This window comes from Hemicordylus capensis, chromosome 2 (genome assembly GCF_027244095.1).
Source record: "Hemicordylus capensis ecotype Gifberg chromosome 2, rHemCap1.1.pri, whole genome shotgun sequence".
Lineage (NCBI taxonomy): Eukaryota > Metazoa > Chordata > Lepidosauria > Squamata > Cordylidae > Hemicordylus > Hemicordylus capensis.
In genome coordinates this window covers 273,316,614-273,343,653 of record NC_069658.1, presented here as the reverse complement: position 1 = coordinate 273,343,653, position 27,040 = coordinate 273,316,614, and the positions used below count along the sequence as shown (strand labels likewise).

Genomic DNA, 27,040 nt, shown 5'->3' with positions numbered 1-27,040 from the left:
GTCCTAGTACTGAGCCCTGGAGGACCCCACTTCCTACCTTCCTCCATTGTGAAAACGGTCAATTGATTCCTACTCTGTTTGCTGCCCTTCAACCAGTAACCAATCCACACAAGAACCTGTCCCCTTATTCTATGACTGCTAAGTTTACCCAAGAGCCTTTGGTGGGGAACTTTATCAAAAGCTTTTTGGAAGTCCAAGTATACTATGTCAACCGGATCAGCTTTATTCACATGCCTGTTGACACTCTCAAAGAACTCCAAAAGGTTAGTGAGACAAGACTTTCTCTTGTAGAAGCCATGCTGGTTCTCCTTCAACAAGGCCTGTTCTTCTATATGCTTAACAATTTTGTCCTTAAGTATGCTTTCCATCAATTTACCCGGCGCCCAAGCCAAGCTGACTGGCCTGTAATTTCCTGGATCCGCCCTGTATCCCTTTTTGAAAATTGAGGTCACATTGGCTACTTTCCAGTCCTCTGGTACAGAGCCTGATTGTAGGGACAAGTTCTAGCAAAAATAAATAAATTGTCTCTACAATCAGGCTCTGTACCAGAGGACTGGAAAGTAGCCAATGTAACCTCAATTTTCAAAAAGGGATACAGGGCGGATCCAGGAAATTACAGGCCAGTCAGCTTGGCTTGAGATGGGCAATTTTACATTTGAGTCTCTTCAGAACTTTTGGGTGGATGCCATCTGGCCCTGGCGATTTGTTAATTTTTAGCTTTTCAAGACAGTTCAGAACATCTTCCCTTGTCAACTTAAATTGGCCCAGTTCCTCAGCCACTAAACCTGAAAAGCTCATTTCTGGAGAGAGTATATGGTCAGTATCCTCCGCCGTGAAGACAGATGCAAAGAATACATTCAGCTTCTCTGCAATCTCCTTATCCTCCTTAATAATCTCTTTCACACCCTCATCATCTAAGGGTCCAACCACCTCAATGGAAGGTTTTCTACTTCTGATATATTTAAAGAAGTTTTTGTTCTTCTTGACACTTCTAGCTATATGTTCCTCAAACTTTCTCTTTGCATCCCTTATTGTCTCCTTGCATTTCTTTTGCCAGAGTTGCTGTTCCTTCCTGTGCTCTTCATTTAGGCAGGACTTCCATTTTCTGAAGGAAGTCTTCTTTCCTTTTATAGCTTCCCTGACTCTACTTGTTAGCCACGCTGGCATCCTCCTGAACTTGGGGGTACCTTTCCTTCTTGCTGTTATACATTCCAACTGTGCTTCTAGTACCATGGTTTTAAATAAGTTCAATTATTTATGGAGTGACTTGAACCTCCTGACTTTCCCTTTCAAATTCCTTCTTACCAGTCCCTTCATTTTTTAGAAGTTTCTTCTTCTCAAGTCTAACGCATCTGTGTTGGACTGCCTTGACAATTCTCCACTTGCATATATGCTGAATTGGATCACACTATGGCCACTGCTACCCAAGGGTTCTGCAACTCTGACATCTTGCACCAAGTCCTGGGCACCACTCAGGATTAAATCCAAAGTCGCCACCTCTCTGGTTGGTTCTGTGACTAACTGTTCTAAGACACAGTCATTTAGCACGTCTAGAACTCTGGACTCTCTGTCATTACCTGAGTGTGAATTTTCCCAGTCTATGTGTGGGTAGTTTAAGTCACCCATTATTACTACCCTGTCTCTCTTTGATGCCTCTCTTATTTGTATCTCCAATTCCAGATCACTCTCAATGCTTTGCTCCAGAGGGCAATAGCACATCCCTAGTAATAAATTTCCTTTCAGTCCTCATAAGGTTACCCATAATGATTCTGTAGAGGACTCCGGCCCACCTCGGTTTCTAGCTTATTGCAGTCTATCCCTTTTCTGATATACAGTGTCACTCCTCTCCCAATCCTCCCCTGCCTGTCCCTTCTATTGAGTTTATATCTAGGTATAATCGTGTACCACTGGTTCTCACCATTCCACCAGGTTTCTGTTACACCCACTATATCTATGTTTCCATTAGTAAGCAAGTACTCCAGCTCACCCATCTGGGCTCTGAGGCTTCTGGCATTGGTATATAGACACCTATACGCCGGGTCCCTCACTTGGTGTTGGTGTGTGCTATCCCCATTACCATTATTTTACCTATTTGGCAAGCCTTCCTGTGTATCCTTCTGCTCAACTCCTGGCTGTACTCTGTCCCCTTCTGGTTTATCCGAAACATGTTCACCCTCACACCTTAGGGGGTTTTGCTGACCAAAGCAGATACTTCCCAGTTCCTACCAGCAATCCCCCAGGTGTCATTTTAAAAGCTACTATGCAACCTTCTTGATTTTAAACACCAGCAGTCTGGTTCCATCTTGGTTCAAGTGGAGCCCATCCCTTTAGTGCAGGCTTTGCTTTCCCCCAAATGTATCCCAGCGCCTAACGAATCTAAACTCTTCCTCCCCACAGCTCTGTCTCATCCATGCACTGAGATCTCTCATCTCCACCTGTCTCACTGTCCCCACGTGTGGAACAGGTAGCACTTCAGAGAACGCTACCCTGGGCTTCAGTATGCTACCTAGCAACCTAAATTTGTCTTCCAGGACCTCCTGACTGCATTTCCCATCATTGGTGCCAAAATGCACCACGACAGCTTACTCCTCCCCAGCACTGCCTAACAGCCTACCTAGATGCAGTGTTTAGATATTTTTATTTACGACCCTTGGTCAGCTTCTAGATACAGTGCGAAGGATCTCCCCCTACCTGGTGAAAATTGGCCAATTTTCAGCCGAAAATGGCCGTCTGGGAATATAACCCCCGTGATCCCATATGGATCAATGAATGCTTCAATATTTACAGTTACAATATCTGCGCCACAGCCACAGAACAGAACCCTGAATATTGAGATCCACCTGTACTAAATTAATGCCAAGATGGTTAAAGGTAAGTTAACTATTGTATCATTTGTCATGTGATCCTAGATAGGCACACGAACCTGCCTTGCATTACCAAAAGCTGGGAATTTAAGGGTAGGAGACTTGTTTGTTTGTTTAAATCACCCTTTATCAAGGATACTAGGGTGGTGTCCCAGTTATGTCCACTAGGCTTCTCAGTAATGCAGCTGTCTAGATTCAGTGAGGAGAACTGATGAGAAGTTACAGTCTATCATGATGCCACGTCCCTTTCCAAGTACTCTACACTGTTAGCAACTGAATATTTTTTAGTATCTGCATATAGTGGAAGGGAACCAGAACAGATTTTCTGTGGGTATTCTCCCATCCAACAGTCTCCTTACCTATTAGAACTGGTCTCAAGCATAGCGTTGGAGACTGAAGATTCTCATTTGGGGGGCTTTAGAATACACACTAAGCCATCATTCTTTTATCATGGCCATCATTCCTTTATCATGGAATTATCCATGGACAGGGTTAATAGACATGGAAACTCTCAACTGAACTTAAAAGGTGGGGAAATACTTAAGATGTTCCATATCATAGCGTGGTGGGTCAAAATGGCTTCCCTGAGTGTTTTGAGGATTTTCCTGTTAGCATACCAACACTCTAGTCAATTTGTGAAATATGGAGATGACCAAAATAGTAGAAATAATCACTTCTAACAGATGTTTCCATAGAGCTCATGAAACAGCTTAGTTTCCTTTGAAATTGAGAACAATGAAGAGATGATGCTACAATACTGATGACGGAAATCTCAGAATATATTTATTATTAAACATCATATTATTAATTAACATAAGCAGTAATGGGCTGGATGAGGGAGAATAAACTGAAGCTGAATCCAGATAAGACGGAGATACTTATTGTGCGGGGTCGGAACTCTAGAACAGGCAGATCAAAATCGTCTCTAGACGGGGTCACACTTCCCCAAAAGGAACAGATTCGCAGTCTGGGAGTACTTCTAGATCAATGTCTCTCCTTGGTTTCTCAGGTTGAAGTGGTGGCCAGGGGTGCTTTTTATCGGCTCCGGCTAATACGCCAGCTGTGCCCATTTCTCGAGGTCAATGACCTCAAAACAGTGGTACATTTGTTGGTAACCTCCAGTGTAATGCGCTCTACATGGGGCTGCCTTTGTATGTAGTCCGGAAACTTCAGTTGGTTCAGGATGCGGCAGCCAGGTTGGTCTCTGGGTCATCTCAGAGAGACCACATTACTCCTTTGTTGATGGAGTTACACTGGCTGCCAATAGTTTCCCGGGCAAAATACAAAGTGCTAGTTATAACTTATAAAGCCCTAAACGGCTTAGGCCCTGGGTATTTAAGAGAGCGTCTTCTTCGCTATGAGCCCCACCGCCCATTGAGGTCTCTTGAGGAGGTCAGTCTCCAGTTGCCGCCAACTCGTTTGGTGGCTCTACACAGAGACGGACCTTTTCAGCTGCTGCCCTGAAATTGTGGAATGCACTCCCTGCTGAGATACGATCCTCCTCATCTCTGGCATTTTTCAAAAAACACATCTCTTCAACCAAGCTTTCTCAGCTTTTTAAAACTTTTTTAAAAATTCTTCTGATTATTTAATTGTTGTTTCACGATGTTTTTCATTGTTAATTATTGTTTTTATGCTTTATAATTTTTGGTTTAATTGTTAATTGATTTTAATGGTGTTTTAATGTAAACTGCCCTGAGCCTTTTGGAAGGGTGGTATAAAAATTTTAATAATAAATAAATAACAAATATTCTTATACCACTTGATATGTACATCTCTAGGCAGTGTACAAAATTTAAAATATTAAAAAATCAGAACAGATTAAAATACATGAAACAAATAGTAGCATAAAACACACACAATAAAAACAGAAGCACAAAACAATTATTAAAACTAATTATAAGTCGTGAAGGTCTTCCTGAAAACAAATAGAGAAGGAGATGCTCTTATTTCAGCAAGGAGCATATTCCAAGGCCCTGGGGCAGCCACAGAGAAAGCCCGATCCCGGGTCGCCACTAAAGGAGCCGGTGGCAACTGTAACTGGACTTCTCCAGAAAATCATTACAAGTGGTAGAGTTCATGACAAAGCAGGGTGCTCTCTTAAATAGCCTGGAACCAAGCCATTAATGGCTTTTTAGGTAATAACCACCACTTTGTATTTCACCCGGAAACATATCGGCAGCCAGTACAGTTTTTAAAACCAGTGTTATGTGGTCCCTTCACATCGTCCCAGAGAGCAATATGGCTGCCACATTCTGTACCAATTGAAATTTCCAGACTACATACAAGGCAGCCCTACATAGAGTGCATTACAGTAGTCATACCTGAAGGTTACCAACATATGTACCAGTGTTTTAAAGTCATTTGCCTCTAGAAATAGATGTACCTGACATATCAGCCAAGCTGAAAGAAGCATTCCTGGCCATTGCCTCAACCTGAGAAACGAGGGAGAGCTTTGGATCCAGGAGTTCTCCTAAGCTATATACATGATCTTTCAGGGGGAGCGTAACCCCTTCCAGAACAGGCAGATCTAAACCATCTCTTGGGTCCCGAACCGCCACAGTCAGTACATCTTATTTGGATTGAACTTCAGTTTGTTGTCTCTCATCCAGCCCATTACCGCCTCCAGGAAGGCATTTAGAGAAGATATGTCATTTCCTGAGGAGGTTGACATGGAGAAATACATCTGAGTATCATCAGTATATTGATAACACCCAGTACCAAACCTCCTGACGATCTCTCCCAGTGGTTTCATGTAGATGTTAAGAAGCACTGGAGACAGTATGGAGACTTGTGGAACTCCACACTTTAGTTCTTGCTTTGCAGAACAGCAGTCTCCAAGTGACACCATCTGGTATCTAACAGAGAGGAAGGAACGGAACCACTGTAAAACAGTACCACCCAATCCCACCTTCCTCAGGCAGTCCAGAAGGATACCATGGTTGGTTGTTTTGAAAGCCGCAGAGAGATCCAAAAGGATCAGCAAAGTCACACTCTCTCTGTCAATAGCCAGTTGAAGACCATCCATCAGGTTGACCACGGCAGTCTCAACCCCATAGCCCACACAGAAGCCAGTTTGAAATGGGTCTAGATAAGCTGCATCAACCAAAACTGTCTGGAGCTGAGAGGCCACCACCCACTCAATCACCTTGCCCAACCATGAAAGATTGGAAACTGGCCAGTAATTAGCTAACTCAGATGGATCCAATGCAGGTTTCTTCAAAAAGTGGTCTAATAATAGCCTCCTTGAGATAAGGAAGCATCCTGCCCTCCCTCAAGAGAAGCATTTATAATATTTACCAGACCCTCTCTGATAATATGATCATCAGATGAGATAAGCCAAATTGGGCAAGGGAACAGATTGTAGGACGCACAGTCTGAAGCAGTTTGTCAACTTCCTCCGGATTCACAAACTGAAAATGATCCAATCTAATCCCATAAGAGGCATTGCGGACACCTCCACAGTAGCTGACTCTGCAGTAGCTGTGGAATTCAGCCTGGCCCGAATGAGAGATTTTATCCTCAAAAGTCTTTTAAAACATCATAGCAAGTGACCGATGGCTCCAACTTTAAATTCAAGGGAGTGGGGGTACATACTAGCCCCCTCACAACCCTAGACAACTCAGCTCGATGTGAATTTGCAGAAGCAATGCAGGCAAAAAAGAACCACTTCTTTGTCACCCGTACTGCTGGAGCATAGACCTTCAAATGTGCTCTGTGTTGTGCCCGATCAGACTAGCACCGAGTCTTCCTCCACTTGCGCTCTAGTAGTTTACCTGGCTGCTTCAGTTCCCGTAGTTCATCCAAAAACCATAAGGCTGTCTTTAAAGCAGGTCGGAGAGGATGCTTAGGAGCGACTGCGTCTACTACTCTAGTGAGTTCATTATTCCATGTATGCACCAGAGCATTGACAGAATCACTAACAGAGCCAACCCTGAACCCTTCCAAGGCTTATTGGAATCCAATTGGATCCAATAACCTCCTTGGGTGGACCAGTCTAATAGGTCTGCAGAGGTGGGTTGAGGCTGTAAGTTCTACCTTAGCTAGATGGTGGTCCGTCCAGGACAATGGGTTGATGACAAGAGTCCCCATACACGGAACACCACCCTGATCAGAGCAAAAGACCAAATTGAGTGTGTGACAAGCATCATGTGTTGGTCCAGAGACAAACTGGGATAGGCCCACAGTCATCATGGCCGCTATGAGCTGCCCCCAACAACCCAGTCACAAAATGAACATTGAAGTCCTCCACTACCAGCAGCCTGAGCAACTCCAATGCCAACTAAGGAACCAGGTCCATCAGCTCAATTAGAGGCTCAACTGGGCAGCAGGGTGATTGGTACACCAGCAGAAGTCCCATTCTATCCCCGGTCCCTAGACTTAGGTACACACATTCAATATAGGTTAAATCCCTGACAGGGATCCTAGTAAGGAAGATGGCATTCTTATAGACCATAGCCACCTCCCCTCCCCTCACGTGCTCCACCATGGAGTAACCTTCTGGGAGAAGCTGGGTCCAAACTGAACCACTAGGCTCTCCTGACCAGGTCTCCATGATACATACCAAGTCAGCTCCTTCATCCATAATCAAGTCATGGACAATCTCAGATGTATTTTGAACCGATCTGACATTACAGAGTAATAAGGTGAAGTTCTGTGTGTGGTTGATATTGCTCTCCAAAGTCAAACAAGTGCTAGGCCTGCTGGAAGAGGAAACAGCAATTACATTTCTGAGTTCCCTTCCCCTGTAATGGCCAGCTGGTCTACCAAGGCCATATCTCCACTGATTCCCCACCACCAATGGTATAGCTGCCCCAGAGTCATCTTGCACCTCTTCCTTCTTTCCTTCCTTCCTTCCACTTTTAAAAGTTGTCAGAGATGGGAGGGCTCATTGCAGCAGGGAGCACATTCTGGAGTCTCAGTACAGCAACAGAGAAGGTCCGTCTATTATCATTATCAGGTACACATGAACATATTTTTTTAAAAAAAAACCATTAAAAATCAACAAAGGAACATATTAACTTAAAATTCAGTACACAGAATCCTGTCTTCCTTAGCTACGTGTGTGCCAAATTTCAGAACTCTCTGCCCAGCCATTCACAAATTCTGATTTGCTTCTCTTTTCCCCACAGATTTCTATGGGCATTTTTTCTGATTTTATTGGATTTAATAAATAACAACAACAACAACGTTATTTATTAGCCTCCTCATAACAAGTTGAACTCTAGGCGGCTTCCAACACAACATTAAAACATGATAAAAACACGCAACAGATTAAATCATAACAGCCGGGGGTGTGTGAGGAAATACAAAACAATTTAAAAGACATTTAAAAAATCAGAACAAAATTTAAAGATTAAAAGGCCTCAGAGAACAAAAAGGTCTTCACCTGGCATCTACCATACCATATTTGATATTTGCAACAGTCCCAAAATCTGATTCCAATACTTATTGGATCGGATCCAATATTTTCCATCATGCACAGGCCCAATACATGGGTAACAAATATGCCCTTGAGGCTAGATCTCAGATGACGGTGCTTCTGAGTCCACCCCTTGGCCAACACTACCAAGTGTAGGAAGTTTTCCTTTCTATTAAAAGTCTTTTTAAAAAGTTTTTCTAATGTATTGTTTTTGCTGAGCAATTTAGCAATTTGCTAAATTTGTTTTACTAATTGATCTGTTTAGCCACTTTGGTTCTAATGTGTTAAACACAGGATAAATGCCTTTTAATATAAAAGGCATGATGACATAAAAAGAAAGGTTTACACAAACACCTCTCTTGCTACAACACTGTCCATCATTCCCAGGATGAGTTGGCAACTTGGCACAATAAGAAGTTGCTATATTTCAGTAGTTTGTCCCCAGCCGCAAACTACCACGCAGAAATAAAGGTAAAGTTGTGATGTCAAGTCAGAAATACCCTTCGATATATCAAACCTCCTCTGAATGCACTCTCCATGTTCACTGAACAGATTGCTCTGGCACTAAACATGTCAGTCACTTTCTGCATAAGCACCTTAATCCTAGATATATAGCAACACTCAGTAATTAAAATATTTTTAAAAGGTACATAATGGATAGCTAAATCATCTAATTTCTTCAGCCAGCAAGTCAGCCTATGTAATCAAGGCTAATAATTATGACTTTCGGAAATATCAAGCTTTGCTTTTTGACAGAACAATGTAAGGTACATTTTATGATAGAATGATAAGAATTACTGTTGGGACAAAAAACAAACAAAACATACAGTCAACAAGTCAAGAGTCTGGCAGAACCCACAACTCTATTTATTAGGTAGAGTACTATTTTCTCACTCAGCATATCAATTGCTGACATGTAATGAATCTGCAACTGAATATGAACAGAAGTTCACAGCCAGAAGATCAGTCAAACTCCACTGCACCTCCACAGTAAGTAGACCATGTCCCTATAAACTCTAGCTTGAGTTACTATTACTACAGCATTTGTACTGAGAACTATACCCTGGTGTGAGTTGCCATTTTGAAAATCAAATGTTTGATTATTTCAGAAAATAATGTCTAGGGATAACTCTGGAATACCTAGGAAGCAGCTTGTTTACTAAAGAACTTTATTCACTTGTAACCAAAATAAAAGGTTTTAACAAAGATAAGGCACAGCATATGCCTTGCTTTTCCCTTAGAACCCAACCTTGAATCCATAACACATTTTTGCACTCACAAATTCTAAAGCTTTTTTTGGAGACATTTCATTATTTTATTACCTTAACAAAATATATTTATTTATTCATTCATTTGATTTATATACTGCCCTTCCAAAATGGCTCAGGGCAGTTTACAATTAAAACAAACCACTAAAACAATAAAGAGCTAAAACAAATTAAAAACAATATAACAATTAACAATTTAAAAACATTTTAAAACAACAATTAAACAATTACAGTGATTAAAGGCCCCAAAATCGGGTTAGAATATTAAAAAAGGTTTAAAAACCCTGGAAAGCCAGGCCAAACAAATACGTTTTAAGGGCTCTCCTGAAAGCTAATAGAGAATTCAAATTGCAGATTTCCGCAGGGAGCGCATTCCACAGCCCCGGAGCAGCTTTAGAGAAGGCCCGCCTCCGAGTCGCCACCAGACGAGCTGGTGGTAACTGGAGACGAACATCCTCAGATGAACTTAATGTGCGGTGGGGATCACGCAGAAGAAGGCGCTCTCTAAGGTAACTCGGGCCTAAGCCGTTCAGGGCTTTAAAGGTAATAACCAGCACTTTGTATTTTGCCCGGAAACATATCGGCAGCCAGTGCAATTGTTTCAAAACAGGTGTAATATGATCTCTCCAGGTTACCCCAGAGACCAATCTGGCTACCGCATTCTGAACTAATTGAAGTTTCTGAACTACGTACAAAGGCAGCCCCTCGTAGAGCGCATTGCAATAGTCAAGCCGGGAGGTTACCAGCTGGTGCAGCACTGTTCTGAGGTAATCCTCTTCAAGGAATGGGCGCAGCTGTCAAATCAGCCAAAGCTGATAGAAAGCACTCCTGGCCATGGCCTCCACCTGAGAAACCAGGGAGAGACCTGGGTCCAGGAGTACTACCAAGCTGCGCACCTGCTCCTTCTGTGGGAGTGTAACCCCATCCAGCACAGGAAGATCTAACTCACACCTCAGATTCTGAGCCCCCACAATGAGCACCTCCGTCTTGCTGGGATTCAGCTTTAATTTGTTATCCCTCATCCAGCCCATTACTGCCTGTAGGCAGGCATTTAGAGAATGAGTGCTATTTCCTGAAGATGAAAGGGAGAAGTAGATTTGGGTGTCATCAGCATACTGATAACACCCAGCACCAAATCTCCTGATGACCTCACCCAGCGGTTTCATGTAGATATTGAAAAGCATTGGTGACAGAATGGAGCCCTGAGGGACTCCATATAACAGCTCCTGCTTTGAGGAGCGACTGTCACCAAGCTCCACCATCTGGGATCTACCCGAAACATAGGAACTGAACCACTGCAGAGCAGTGCCCCCTTTTCCCAACTCCCACAGGCGACCCAGAAGGATACCATGGTCAATGGTACTGAATGCCACCGAGAGATCCAAGAGGACCAACAGAGTCACACTCCCTCTGTCGATTCCCCGGTAAAGGTCATCCATCAGGCTGAACAAGGCTGTCTCAACCCCATAGCCCATTCTAAAGCCAATTTGAAATTAATATCATAAATGCATCGCTGAGGGAGGGTAGGGTGCCTCCCTGTTTGAAGGAGGCAATAGTTACACCGCTGGGTCTAGATAATCAGTTTCCTCCAAAACCGCCTGGAGCTGGTTAGCCACCACCCTCTTGATTACCTTGCCCAGCCAGGGGAGATTGGCCTATAACTATCCATCACTGAGGGATCCAGGGAAGGCTTCTTAAGAAGCGGTGTAACTATTGCCTCCTTCAAACAGGGAGGCACCCTACCCTCCCTCAGCGATGTATTTATGATATTAACTAGGCAATCTCCAACAATCTCTCCACTAGATCGAAGCAGCCAGGTTGGGCAAGGATCCAGAGAACAAGTGGTAGGCCATACCGCTTCAAGCAGATTGTCCACGTCATCAGGAGTCACAGATTGAAACTGATCCAACCTAACACTGCAAGAGGGATTGCAGGATACTTCCCTCACAGACCCTGCAGAAATAGTGGAGTCCACGTTGGCCCGAATACAGGAGATTTTATCCACAAAGAACCCACTAAAGGCGTCACAGCAGAGTATCTCCGGGAGCTGATCTGAGGCAGAAGGAGCAGAAATTATACTCCTCACCACACAGGCTAACTCTGCCGTACATGAACCCGCAGACGCAATGCGCGCCGAACAAAAACACTTTTTTGCTGCGCGCACTGCCATTGCATAGGTCTTCAAATAGGTTCTATGCTGCATCCTGTCAGATTCGAACCGAGTTCTCCTCCACTTGCGTTACAGTTGCCTACCAAACCGCTTCATCCCCCGCAACTCCTCCGTGTACCAGGGAGCCATCTTAGAAGCAGGCCAGGAGGAATGCTTAGGAGCAATAATATCTACTGCCCTGGTGAGTTTTCTTTTCCAGGTTCCCACCAGGCCATCGACAGAATCACCGGCCGCACCAACATCGAAACCCTCCAAGGCCTTTTAGAAACCTGCTGGGTCCAGCAGCCTTTTTAATAGGCAGCAGCCTTTTTAATAGCCATCCTAATAGGTACATCACCCCTGCAGGGCTGGATTGTGACCGTGATACCAGCCTTAACCAGGTAGTTGTCCGTCCATGACAATGGGGTACCCACTGGATCCCCCACCCACAGAACACCCCCCTGATCCAAACAGAAGACCAAATCCAGTGTGAGGCCGACAACATGAGTTGGTTCAAAAATAAATTGGGATAGGCCCATAGTTGTCATGGCCGCTATGAACTCCTGAGCAGCACCAGACAAGCCAGTCCCAAAGTGGCTATTGAAGTCCCCCAGCATCAAGAGCCTGGGAGACTCCAACACCAAATCCGTGACCAGCTCCGTCAGCTCAGTTAGGGAGTCAGTTGGGCAGCGGGGTGAGCGGTACACCAACAGAATCCCCAGTCTATCCCTAGTTCCCAGCCTCAGAAATACACACTCAATATAAGTCAACTGTCTCACAGGGGCCCTGGTAAGGGAGATAGTATTTTTATGGACCACAGCCACTCCAACCCCCCACCCACTTCCCCTAACCTGCTCCAGAATAACCTGGAGGAAGAAGCTGAGCCCACACTGGGCCACTCACCTCCCCCAACCGGGTCTCAGTTATGGATGAGGGAGCTGCCAGGTCAGCTCCCTCATCCATGATCAAATAATGGACAATTTCGGTCTTATTTTGTAGTGACCAGGCATTACAAAGGAGCAAGGTCAGGCTCTGTGGGTACTTGGTGCTGCTCCCCAAGGCCTGAGAGTTGTCAGAACAGTTGGAAGTAGAAATAGTTACTAGATTACTAATTTCTCATCCCCTGTAATGGCCAGCTGTTCTGCCAGCGCCAATTCTTCTATTCCCTACCACTACAGCAATAGCTGCCCCAAGGCTGCCAGGCGCACCCCCTACATCATCCCCTTCAGGGGAGCCCAAACACATCTCAACAACTAGGCCTGGCACAACTCAGGGCAATAAAAACAGCACTTTGACCCCAAAAATCCACCCATGAAACAACCATCCCCCAGCCCTCAGTCCCACCCCTGAAGGCCCGGCCCCAGAGGCCGGCCGCCTACAGGCAGGCTGCCAACATGTTTCCAGCAATATTTATGAGCCTCTAAAACTTCCCAGCAGCCCCTTCTGCCACAAAGGACTGCTTGCCGACACAGATGTTAATTGTCAGGCTTTCTGAAGGCAGCAGGCTGGCAGACAGCTCCTCGTCCGGGCAAGATGGAAAAGTAAACCCAGAGAGGCCAGATGTAAAGTCCAAGTGGGGGGCGGGGGGGGCGGGGAGGGAGGAAATAACAGTCAGACCCTCAAACCTTCTCCTCCGTCTTCTTCTTAGCACCCTGGATCAATCTTAAATCCTGATGACCAATATAGTCAACATTATATTACTTGAGAAAAAACATTTGTTTATGTGACCTTTACGCAGCTTCTGGGAATCTAATATTGTGTCACAAAAAGGTCATGGGTTTCCTGATCTTGCAAGAAAGAATGCTAACAATACATTTATTAATACTGAGAAAAAGTACCATAAAAGAATGCCAATTTAGCTGGTAAAGGAATAGAGAATAAGAAGATAGGGTTATTGTGCTGCCAACAACAGGATCTATATACTCAACCTGCACCTTACATATCTTTCATCCTCAATGTTATCAATCAGCTTCTTATTCTTTCAAAGAAAGCCTGTACCCTTCAAAACCTAATCCAAACTACAAGGTCTTCAGCTTTTGTTGCTCATACATCTTCTGTTGCATGATCTTTCCCATTCTTACTGCAGACAAAAATGCAAATATCTTGTGGGTCAATAATAGAAGTCTCTGTAATGCAAAAAGAGCTAGCATTCTTTAGACTGTGTTAACAGAAGCATAGGACCCAGGTCATGATAAATAATCATCCCACTCTATTCTGTGCTAGGCAGACCTAACTTGGAATACAGTGACCAGTTCAGTGCACCACATTTAAATAAGAAATATGATTAACTAGAACAGGTTGAAAGGACAGCAGCCAAGACAGTGAGGGGTTGGAAACCGTCCCATGAGGAACAATTGAATAAACTCAGTATGTCTAGTCTGGAAAAGAGAAAATTAAGGGAAGCTATGATAACAGTCTTCAAATGTATGGCCTGATATCTGTAGGGCCATCAAGTAAAAGAGGGAATGTAATCGTTCTCTGTTGCTCCATTTCCGGCCACCATTTTGTTGAAAGGAGCCATTTTGTGGCTAGTTTGTTTACAACATCTGCTACAGCAAATACAACAGGTGACATATCTCCCATATCCCTAACCAGCAAGCCCTTTCCACTCAATCAAAGAATGTGAGTTCAGAGCTCACATTCTTTGAGCAAGTGAAGGGATAGGAAGGCTAGATGGAGATATGGCCTCTTCATTCATCACAATGGCCTAGTGCACTGAATGCCTGTACATTATGGGCAAGAAAATGGGGGTGGGGGGACAGGGCTCTTTTGTATTCCATGAAGACCTGCCTGCATGTTAGTGCCATGCCTGCAGCAGGTTGGATTAAATCAATTTTGCTTCAATTCACTTCTACATCCAATTAAGGTTTTTCTTCTTAAGACTCACTTATAAGATTACAAGATGCTAAAAATATATTATACAATGTATAATGGCATGTATAACAAAAACTTATGCTAAATCCTACTTTGTTTTTAGGTAACATTATGCATTCGTTCTCATCAGACCATAATGTCATTTGATTATATGTTTCATTAATCATGATTTATTTGATTAATGTTATTGTAAACCGCACAGAGACAAAAGTTTGGGGCAGTATGCAAATTTGATAAATATAAATATATATATATATATTTAATTCTCTTGGGACATGTGTGCCCAGGATTTGGCAGTGGAACTCTCACGACATGCTGTGAGAGTTCCAAAGTAAGGACTGAGGAGGAGAGGGGGAAGAAAGTGCCGGTGGTGGCTGGCCGGCGGGCAGAGGAGAAGGGGGAAGAGAAAGGTGGCGGCAGGCAGCGAGAGAAAGGCGGCAGCGGGCGGGGGGGTGAGAAAGGCGGCAGCGGGCAGCAGGTGGGGGGAGAAAAGCCGCCGCAGCGGCAGGCGAACAGGGGCGAGAAAAACGGCAGCGGTGGGGCCCTTCTTGGCCAGACGCCACAGTTCTGTGTGGGAGGAGGAATGGGAGGGGAGGAGGGCTGGAGAGCATGGGCTGGAGGGAAGGGGAAGAGAGGAGAGACTGGGGCAGGAGGAAGAGGGAGGGGGAAACAGCCGGCCCCAAAGCGCCACACAGATGATCTGTGCGGGGTTGGCTAGTATATATATATAAGCAGTGTCAACCTGCTATCATTTATGTTCCATTGTGGAACATGTATTAATGCAAATAGTCCCTGTGCTAGACCCAAACTACATTGGGCTTTAACATTTAATGAGCCAGATTAAGTGTAGTATTTCATCCAAGGAAAATATTTATAATTTTGCACCTAAGGACAGGGGATAGGTTTGTAGCTAGTCACATATAAGGTTTTGATAGAGATTTCCTTGTCAGATAGTCTAAAACAGTCAGCAAAATATGAGGATTCCAGAAGAATCCAGGAGAAATTTTTAAAGTGAGGACAGCAAGAATATGTGAAAAAGGATTTTTAAAAGTTATTGTACCTTGTATGACAGATACAAAAACAGCAACTTAAGAGTCTTGATGGATCAGGCTGAAGTTCTAAATATTCCTCCAGCTTGTTTCCCACAGTGGCCCACCAGATGCTTTTGGGCAATCCACAACCAGGAGGTGAAGGCATGCCCCCTCTCCTGCTGTTGCTCCCCTGCAACTGGTATTTGTAGGCATCATGACTCTGAACCTGAAGATAGTCTATAGTCATCAAGACTAGTAGAGAATTATAGACCTGTCCCCCACGGATTTGTCAAAGCCCTGCTTAAAGCCATCTAAGCTGGTGGCCATCACCATGTTGACTGATTAAGTGCCATCAAGTTGGTGTCGACTCTTAGCGACCACATAGATTCTCTCCAGGATTATCTGTCTTCAAAGTCTCAATTTTGGGCACCTCTTACAGAGATGCTGGACATGGGTGACAAGTGTCTCAGAAGAAATGGTCCAAGAATAAATTACTGTTCCATTGCTAATGATAGGACTTGCCTAGGAAGCCAAAAGGAAGAAAGAAGCATGAATAATGCATTTCACCTCTTTGATAGTTTGCCAAGGACTCCCTGACATTCCAGAGTAGGTTAACCATATGGCTATTTCCCAGCAATCCTGGGACATTTCCAGATTCTGTCCCCATTGTCCTAAAGCGTCCAAAGCACAGTTACCACACTCAGGGCATAACATCATATATGTCAAATTGAAGTGACCCATTTCCTTTAGGGTTCAATTGAAAGGCACAGGGGTCCTCAAATCTCTGGAATCCCCTTTAGGAGATTCCAGGCTTATCCATGGAATCCCCATTTCTCATAAGGCTCCTGTCTGGCACATTTTTAAACTCCTTTTTTCTTCAGGTATCACCATCACCTTCCTACTGAAAGTGTCAATGGACCACCATTAACACAGGAAGCCAAAGATGGCCCCCTTTTCAACAAATTAAGTATAATCTTTCAAACCCCCTAAGATCCAGGGAAAAGCTGCCTTGTGCAGTTCCAAGGATTGGGTCTGCCAGATCTCTTTTGCAATGTATCTCGCCTAAACTAGGTGTGTATTAGTGTTCCCTTCAACAGCCCTTAAGAGTCTTTTACATGTTTCTCCTTTCCCATCCAAGGTATGCAACACAAGGGTCTGTGTGTGTGCTTTAAAGTTCCAGTCAGCCAGACCAGAAGCTTTAAAAAAAAATAAAAATAAAAAAAATCTATATTTTACTATGACAAGTGGGAGGAGAGAGCAGCCCTTCCCTAGTAGTAGTAGTAGTAGTAGTAGTAGTAGAAGCCAGGACCCTCCACTAGGAATCTCAGGCTCTGATCATGGCCCTGCCACTAAGAGAGATCTGGTTGAAAGGGACTAGAGACAGGGCCTTTTCAGTTGTGGCCCCTCGGCTTTGGAATGCCTTCCCCGAAGAGCTTTGCCATGCTCTCTAACTCAAGTGTTTAAAAAATAATAATTGAACAGACATCTTTTTAAAGAGGCCTTTTAATGTTTTATCTGCTGTTGCTATATGGTAGTTTCTTTAGTTTTTATAATCCTCAGTTTTTTATTAATAACTTTTAATTTGAAACTTTATAAAATGTAATTTTAAATATGGTTTTAGCTTGGCCTTTTAATTTGTTTGACTTTATTAATCTTTTATTTTACATTGTTTCTATTTTATTAATTTTGTGAACCATCCTGAGCTGTAGTGTACTGGTATAAATATTTTAAATACATCTATATTAGTATTTCTCCAAGACCGGCCATGTGAGGGGACGTGGCAGAAAGGAGGCAATTGGCTGACAGAGTTCACAAGCGGAAGCACCTGATGGGCAGTGGGGATTCCATATGCAGTTAGGGAGAAGGAGCCTGTGAGAGCAGAAGCACCATGGTGATTGGACAGTGGGGATTCCATATGCAGATAAGGAGAAGGAGCCTGTGATGGTTAAGGTCAGTTGGAATGCAACTGTTACTGGTCGGAAGATGTTCTTAAATGTAGAGGAGAGGAATCTATCAATATATAAAATATATAAAAGGACAGCAGGCAGGTGTCTGCGACAAGAGGGGTCATGAGGGAGGAAAGAGCCCGTTCAGGAGAAGGAGGGTGCAATTGTGTGAATTAGATGAGGAAACAAGATGAACAAGATCTGTTAACTCAGGGAGGGAGGGAGGAAGAAAACATGAACGGAGAGGGAAGAAAGAGTGGGGAAGAGCAAATGCAGGAGAGAGAAAGAGAGAAAAAGAAGGGAGGGGGAAGAGAGACAGAAGGAAGGGCAAGGGACGGCCCAAGCCTGACAGCAGCCTGAGGGGAACGAGTGGCCATGGTTATGGCAGTAGCGAGGAACAGCCTGGTCAACCACTGCTGCTGCTCCTGTGGGGAGGAGAAGGAGCGGGGCTTAGGTGAGGGTGGGGAGATCTCTGGGGATAGGGGGCTGCAAAGCCCCACCGTCTGGGAGGAGGAGGCGGGAGGCGGCAGCGGGAAAGCCTGGCCCTGGCCCACCGGGGTGAGGTGGCGGTGGCAAGCCCTGGCCCGGCCTCATGGAAGAAGTGGTGAGGTGCCAGTGTAGCTTGGCTGGCAGCAGCAGCCTGGCCCGGGAGGACAGCGGCAGGCTTGGAGAGCTGCCAGGCAGCCAGTCAGAAAGCTGGGCATGCCGGCATGGGGGAGGGGAACGGCTGGGTCCAACTAGAGATGCACATGCTCTGCGCCCGGGCACACTACTACATACATATTAGGGAATCCATTGGTTTACATCTTGTTCAATAATCCACTCAAGTCATAATAAAGTTTAAGTATTAGCACCAGCCATGTGTATCATCTAACATGTTCTATGTCATGTGACAATGCTCTAAGTGTTCATATGATTTAATAATGATATACCTCATTTTGTACTCAAAATATCTTTTTATTTGGATTTTAAACTTGTGTAGTTGTCAATTCTTCTGGGAAACTGCCTGCTTTATAACTGTGCCTTGATTCTTAGAAAAGGAATCGGATGACAACCACATCCCATAGATTACTTGTGCACTGTGTCAAAAAGTTCTTCATCTTGTCAGTCCTACATTTCCTGGCCATTTTATGGGATGACTACGGGTTCTAATATTGTGGCAGAGGGAGAACCTCTACCATGTATCCCTCTTTTTTCTAAACTAAAAAGTCTCAGGTGTTGTAGCCTTACCTTGTAAGTGCTCTAGACTCCTGATCATCTTGGTTGCTCTCTTCTACATGTTTTCCAGTTTTACAATAATATGTGAAGTTGGGAGCTTTTGCCCCAGTGTTCATCACTTTACACTTACACTGAACCACATTTGACATTTCATTGCCTGCTCACTCAATTTGGAGAGAACCTTCTAGAGCTTCTCACAGTCTGTTTTCGATTTCACAACCCTAAATAGTTTTGTCATTTGCAAACTTGGTCACCTCACTACTTATTCCAATTTCTAGATCATTTATGAATAAATTAACAAGTAGTACTGGGAAGAACTAATCCTCCTACTTTCCTTTCACTATAATCTTAATTGTCTACTGTTCACAAAATAATCATCTGCACAAGTTAGCCCACTTCTGCCTCAAACATTCACGCATCTGCCTTCTTGAATTGGGGTGGATGACATCATCAAGAACTACACCATTGAAATGTCCCTATGTGCCACTACAACTGTACCAAATTTGGTTCAAATTGGCTAGGCAGTTCACAAGTTAGCTCAGTTGTGCCTCAAACATTTGTGTGTCCGTCTTAGTGGGATGGATAACATCACCACAAACTACGCCATTGAGGTATCCCTATGTGTCCCTACAAGTGTACCAAATTTGGTTCATATCGGTCCAGACATTGTGAAGGTAAAAGGGGGAAACACACAGACACTGCAGATGGAGGTACTGGGTGATCTCATAAGCTTACTTTTTTAAAGAAAAGAAGGCTAAAAAGCACTGGTCCTGATATAGATCCCTGGGAGACAGCACCATTTACATCTCTCCATTGTAAAAAGTGTCCATTTATTCCTACCCTCTATTTCTTGTTCTTCAACCAGTTTTCAATCTGTGGATCAACATGTCCCTTAATCTCATGACTGTTATGTTTACTCAAGAGTTTTTGATGGGGGACCTTATCAAAAGCTTTTTGACAGTCCAAATATACTCTGTCAACTGGATCACCTCTATCCACGTGCTGTTGAGTTCAACCGCTGTTCAACACCAAAAGGTTAGTGAGGCAAACTTAGCTTTGCAGACGTTATGCCAATTCTCCTTCAGTAAAGCTTGCTGTTTTATATGTTTAACAATTTTATTTTTGAGGATGCTTTCCAACAATCTACCTGGAACAGATGTTAAGCTAACTTGCCTGTAGTTTCTTGGGTCGTCCTGGATCCCCTTTTAAATGTGATTTTAAAATCATTCTCACTTTTAAAAGATTTGATAGGTAACAGATAGGTAACAGATCAGTTGATAAGTTGGCACATATTAACTCTAAACAATTCTTCCACCAAGACCTATTTTATCTTTGTCTACAAAGAAACATAAGACAGCCACCAGCAACAACCACTGGAGGGATGCTGGGCTGGGGTTCAATAGGGCCAGTTGCTCTCCCCCTGATAAATAGAAGAGTATCACCACTTTAAAAAGGTGCCTCTTTGCTAAGTTAACAGGGAACAGTTAAAAATTACTTTTTACAATTACTTTTTACTCTCGTAAAAAGTGGTGTGTGGGACTGCAGCATCCCTCCCTGCACCCCAGTCAGTGTCGCCATGGAAGTGGCCGATGCACATGCGCCCGTATCACTAACACAGGTCCTCACTTTTGACTGAGAAATTCTCATTTTTCTTTATTGAAGGTCAATATGCATTCTTCATACCCACACAGATTATAAAGGCTATCCCTCATTTCAGAGAGACTTGTTTTTTAAAAAATTGGTTTAACTTTTGCTAGAAGACCATCTCTGCATAACTGGTTAGCAAATACACTTTTGAACTGTACTGTTTGCAACATTTCTCTTACATACATGACAGTACAAACTATATTATTTAATTAATATATTCAGCTCATGTCTGCATAAGCAGTAATGCAACCTATAGTTTCTTTCTAACAATAACTATTGCAGTCAAACTTGTTTGACTAGTCTTCTCAACTCTGCCCCACAAGGCAAAATTTCATGTGCCTCACAACTGAAAGGGATTAAGAAAGCTGGATACTTCTGGAGGTTCTTCAGAAGCCCCAGAAAGCATACCTTCTGACCAAGGCCATGTAGTATCTACATCCTTCACGTATTTTTACTAAATATGATGTATGATCATCACAAATCATGTGATTAAAAAAAGCTTCCTACAGTCCTTATAAGTTTATAATAATATCTTAATGCCTAGCTGCTGCACATTACAACCTTTCCCTACCCTTGCATTAGAACTGAAAGCAGATATTTGTCTCATGTGCATCCTCAACACTTCTCTCCCTCTATAGTTGGTAAAAGAATAGAAGATCAAGAATTCGAATAGATTGCCCAGTTTGAACATTACCTTCGGAATGAGTGAGTTTGAAACCCATCCCAACCTCGCTAAGGTTAGGGTGGGGGGGAGGAGCAAACGTCACATCAGAATAGGTCATAAAAGATAATGCAATGTGAGACATTTTCTTCCACATACTTGAAATTCACTGAAAATGGGCTTCAATACCAGACAGAATTTTATCATGCACTTCAGTCATAACAGGGCAAGAGTTTGACATTTTTATCCATGCTCTCTCTTCATGCGTCTATCAAAATGCATTATTGCATATTTGCCTCATAATTGTGTAAATGCTGAATTTACAATTTGAAAAACATCTGCCAGAAACCTACCTCATACAATCAATGTGGAAAGCACTATTGTTTTAGGAGTGTTCTGTCCATCAAATGATGATTAGAATTCATACTAGAGGCCCCAAGAAGGTCTAGTCTTTATTGATGCACTAAACTGGCACAGAAACAGGAGAAAGGGGTCTTTACATGCTCTTCTGCATAACTGAACAATGAGGAAGAAACGACTAGTTTTAAATAATGTCAATGAAAAAATGAAACAAAATTAATCTCTCCTGAAAGCTGCCTTTCTGAGTCATTTTATATGGCTGGTGCATGTGATTGTTCACTGCCTGCTGCATCTGTATAAGAGAAGTTATCTGTTCTTCTGAAGTGAAAGATATGTTTATTTTCTCTTCCCCTCTCATTTACAAGGATTCCTAACTTGTAAATCAAGTTTATATATTTTAAGAAGTATAGCAACACTTGGTCTAATTTGTGTTTTAAATTTAACATGTTTATTTTGTCAAGTTAAACTGGCACAGTTGTGCTAGTATAGTTAAGATGAGGAGTGTTTTCAACATTCTGTCATTATTTCATTTTGAATTTGAAAATATGACCCAGCCACGCAATAAGGGTACATGCGTGGCGGCCTCCAAAATGGCCACCACTACTGGGGAAAGTGCTGAAACGGCCTGATATGGCCCTCAAAAGAGCAGGCCTCAAGATGGCCCTCAAAATGGTTGACATCCCACCCCCCCAGCTGGGGCAGCACCCCTGGAGACCACCAGACTTGGCAGTGAGGTTTTAAAAAAATTACTATTGAACCCCTGAACTGACCCTGAGCTGGCCGTTGGGGGGGGGAGGTTCCCTCGAGCCACACTTGTTCAACCTCGAGCCAGTTCACACATCCCTATTGGAATACGCTCCCTGGTGCAGTAAGAGCATCTCCTTCTCTGTTTGCTTTTAGGGAGCATCGCCTTCTGTTTCCTCAAGACACACCTGTTTTCTCAGGCTTTTAACTAAAATTAAAACTATTTAATGGGTTTTTATCTCCTGATAAAAGTATATCTTTTAATAACTGAACCTGCAATTTTATGTGCACACCTAGGAGGACATAGTCCATTAAACTTGATGGAACTTGCTTCCAAATAATGAGACACAGTTAAGCAATAGCTGAAAAATAATATTGGAGGGAAGGAGAATAATTGGAAGTTCCTTTAAAAAGTGTAAGTAGAAAACAATGTTAAAATCCTGTGAGATAAACCCACCAGCACCCCACCCAGCACACAGATTGTTCTCAAAGAATCTGACATTAGCCACAGCATCCTACAGAGCATAAAATCTGTTATATTATTTATTTATTATTTTAAAAAACTTTTATACCGCCCTTCCAAAAGGCTCAGGGCAGTTTTCTCATACTTTGTAGATAATACAGCAGGAAAGACATAGAAACTGACATAATGAGGAACATTACTCAAAGTAATCCTACTGAAATTAAAACAACATGTTAAGGAATGCCTAATAGCCTTTTAATTTCAATAAGACTACTTTGAGTAAGCCATTATCCTCAGCCATTAACCAGGTGCAGAGCCTGACCAGCGGCGGCCCCACTCCCCCGCGTCTGACCTCACACGCGTGGGGCGTGGTCTGGCTCCATTTGAGAGCGCTGCCACCGCAGCTGGGCCGAGCGGCACCACCGCCGCCGCCGGACCTGTCGTCCGGCCGGCCGGACCTGTCATCTACGACCCGCGGCTGGGCCAGGCTCGCCGCCGCTGCCACCACCGTGCTGCCGGGCTGGGTCGCCCCCGACCCACCACTGCCGCACCACCACCATCACAGTGTCGGGCTGGGCCGGGCCGCTCCCGCCTCACATCTGCGGCCAGGCTGGGGCCCGCCGCTGCGGCCTGGCCCGCCGCCTTGCCTCCGCAGCTGCCCAGCCAGCCAATTCTCCTGGGTGCGCCAGGACCAATCAGGCGCACCCGCAGCCCAGCCAATCAGCTGGGCTGCCGGGACGCACATTCGAAAGGCACACCCAGGAAAATTATATATATAGATTGTGTTTTTTCGGAGTGGGGTGGGAGTGTGACTATCTTAACTGAAGGTGTTACAAAAATGTGGGTGTTCAGCATCAGGAAATTCTACCTTATGTTTTGAGCTCACATGATTACATTATTTGGTAGGTAATTTATAGAACTTCAGTAAAAACAGAACTTTGAAAATTTTACAATTTTGACCCTGATCACCCTTGTTGGGCTGAGTGGAGAATTGCCAAGTGTGCAGACAAAGTGAGTTTGAAGATCTGTGAGTTTGAAGATCAATTATGTGCCCAGCCCAGTTACTGAGGCCTATAATGCTATTAATCTGAAGAGGCATGCGTAGTAACTTCTGTCAAACAAGGCTTAAGATACTACAGTACCCTCCAAAGAATATTGATTAAAATCAGCAGTTTTTCAATAGAAAGGAAAATTTATCCTCCAATTGCAGAGGGAGCTTCTATGGTGGAGAAAACTCCAACCAAAAGACCTTTCCTCATGTTAGAGTTCTGTTAATATAGTTATTTCCCCCAGCGTGGGCTCCCACCAGAGCCAGCGTGGTATAGTGGTTAGAGTGCTGGACTAGGACCGGGAAGACCCGAGTTCAAATCCCCATTCAGCCATGATACTTGCTGGGTGAATCTAGGCCAATCACTTCTCTCTCAGCCTAACCTAAATTCACAGGGTTGTTGTGAGAAACTTCAGTACGCAGTACACCATTCTGGGTGCCTTGGAGGAAGAGCGGGATATAAATGTAAATAATAAATAATAATAAATAAATAATTGTTTCAGCAGTCTAACATTATAAGCCCTGAATATTCTCTTGGCGATAAAATCTGAATTGTCTGCCCAATCTGCCTGACAGTTTGTAGGCATCAAACATTGCCCCTTCCAATCTGTGCAGAAAGTGGCTAAGATGCAGCATTTAAAAAATTGACAGTTGAACTCTAGAAACCAAGTGTTGGCTACTAGGGCTGTTCGCTGGACGTTGCAATCCCAATGAATCTACAGCATCCCCCTGGTGCTGCTTCCACCAGGGCCATCTCTGGGGCAGTTCATTACATTCCCAGTGCTGGGGGTGCCTCTTCTGCAGGAAGCAGAACCCATGGAGCTGAGAATTCACCCAGGGACACACCATCTGGTATGTGAGGTTGGCTTTAGAAATGTAACCACATGCCAGGAAATTTAACCACATGCAACCACACTTTGCCTTGGTCTTTCAGTTGGACACTGGGCTGGGGAAGGATGTATCTAGGCAGACATTTAACAGGTATATCTTCTCTAATCACTTCATAGAGATGCCCCTAATAAATTTCTGCCTGGTGCATTTCTAACCAAGGCAAAGTGTGTGTGATGGAGCCTCATTTCTAAAGCCATCATCATATACAAGACTGTACAAAGACTTTACAGCTTATATGGCACAGAAGTTAAGATGGGCACCTTAACTTGCAATTTCACTTTTTTAGAGCATGAGTGAAAGTATTTATCTTCTCTCATTGTAAACTGAATGGTTTTTTTTAATTATTACTGAATTGAATATACAACCATCTGTGGAAAATGAACATAATACATTAGTGGACATTTCACACCCAACTTATCCTGATGTGGTACTATTGATTTCAATGAGACTACATCAATAAAAGCAGCCTACAAATCTAGGTCCTATCTCAGCAATTTAGGAAACAGATCTTGACTGTTGCTCTCATCAGTTTATACTAAGCCTCAAATAATTTCAGTCAAATAGTGCAACAAGGCAAAAAGCATCTCATTCAAATATTCCTTTAATGGTAGAAAAATCAATATAGACAAAGATATTATGTTTCTAATGTTTCAAAGTCAAATAGTGCCTTTACTTTTACTGGTGCATGTTAAAAATATTTCCTGAACATAGCTTGCTAACCATGTAACTGTTCCTTTTAATTAACAAATTAGGACAAACACCTCTAGAAGCTATACTGCAAGGTCTCACAGGAATATGGAACAAGAAGTGTACAATATATAGCTGCGATCCAGAAATTATAGACTTCAACAGCTAGTTAAGTTTCTCAGAGTTTTTCTGATCTTCCATTTCCTTCAACATGCAAACAGTTTGTCCAGCCTTCCACAAACTCCAAAGTTAGTGGTTGATAAATATGCATACTGAATGGGTGCGAGGTCAAGATAATAGGCAGATTTACCTCACTAAGGATACTTGGAGCTGCTGACTTCTTCTTATAATGAATTGCCAATCTTTTTCAGGATCTATGACTTGCATCCAATGCTGTTTCAGGTTAATAAATTATTGAATTGAATCACTCCATTGGTTAACTCAAAATATTTGACGACCCAAATTAATGGAGAGGTGTTTTGTTGTTGTTGTGTTTTGGGGGTTGTTTGTGGGGGGGGGGGTTGCTTTCAGCTTGCACAAGTCTCCAATTAGGTTTTTTGCCCTGTAAGTCAATCTTATATAAGTTATGCAGATGCACCTGTAATAAGGGGAAGAAACTAAGACACAAGTGACACTCTCAGACCCAAACAGGGACTTCCTATATGTTCCAAATGTCATTATAACATATATCACTCCTGTTTAAACACTTATGCTTGAATTAGAAGAGCATTTTGCAAGTACTTAGAATAAAATTGTATACTAAAGTGGACAGCTACTAATATTTTGAATGTTTTGGATACACTTAATTAGCATTATCTGGATATCATGTACATGCAGATGTCAAACCACAGCTGACTGGCTTATTCTGCATTGATGAGGCCCGTTTTCCCCATACCATGATCAGGCAAGTTTCATGCCTGAATCTTTCTTCACAAAAAATGCACAACCTTTTATCAACTCAAACTGGTAGCATTTGACAAAGAAAAATTTGATATAACCATTCCTGACATGCCAGCAGAATCTTCCAACCAACTGGACTGACTGACCACTACCACCAGTTCAAAATATTTCAAAATCATGAAACAGTCAAAGAACAATTAAAGGCCACTATAATTTTCAGAACTCTTAACAATAATGTTCAAGTTCCCTTGGATGCTATATGCAAATAAATAAATAGCCAATCTCTGATAGACTTCTTCAATTATGCAATAATATAGCTATATTTTCACATTAGCTCCCCTTTTCTGCCTGAACACTTCTTGTTGTATAAAGAGTAATCAGAAACTGATAACAGTACAGATGGGCAGAGTTGGCAAACTAGGATTGATTATTGACAACTGAACAGTATATGCATTTGAGAAGATATGCATTGGGCTTCTGTTTTTAATTACTCATAACTGCTGCTATTTTTAGCATTCTCTCCTGAGAAATTTCAAGTCCCATGAAAGAATGCAATATCTTGCAATACTATTGCCCCACATTAGAGGAGCACCCAAATATCTAACTGATTTTCAAATTAAAAAGGAAAACATACTAGCCCATGGCTCACACTTATAGCAGATCTGTTGTGAAATATATATATTTAAAAATCATGTTTAAAATAAACAGAGGGAAAGGTAAATCATTTGTTGTATTATTTAGTGAAAACTTACAGACTCGGTAAGTTATCCATGTTTTCCCCAGTGCTGTTTATATTGCACCAAAACAACATCAACATCATTTAATTGCAAGGAAATGTATCCCACCCTATTTGGGGGAAAAAGAATC

At 43.0% G+C, this 27,040-nt stretch overlaps 1 protein-coding gene and 1 long non-coding RNA gene across 11 annotated transcripts in view; one reads left to right on the top strand and one right to left on the bottom strand.

Moving 5' to 3' along the window:
- The window catches only part of ATXN7 (ataxin 7), a 212,165-nt gene that overhangs the window by 113,240 nt on the left and 71,885 nt on the right, over positions 1 to 27,040 (bottom strand). The gene's annotated exons all lie outside the window — the stretch shown is intronic.
- Positions 17,534 to 25,571, top strand: LOC128343188 (uncharacterized). The gene is made up of 4 exons (XR_008315376.1): positions 17,534 to 17,558; positions 19,638 to 19,807; positions 21,058 to 21,124; positions 25,339 to 25,571. It is a non-coding gene; the product is annotated as an uncharacterized LOC128343188 (long non-coding RNA).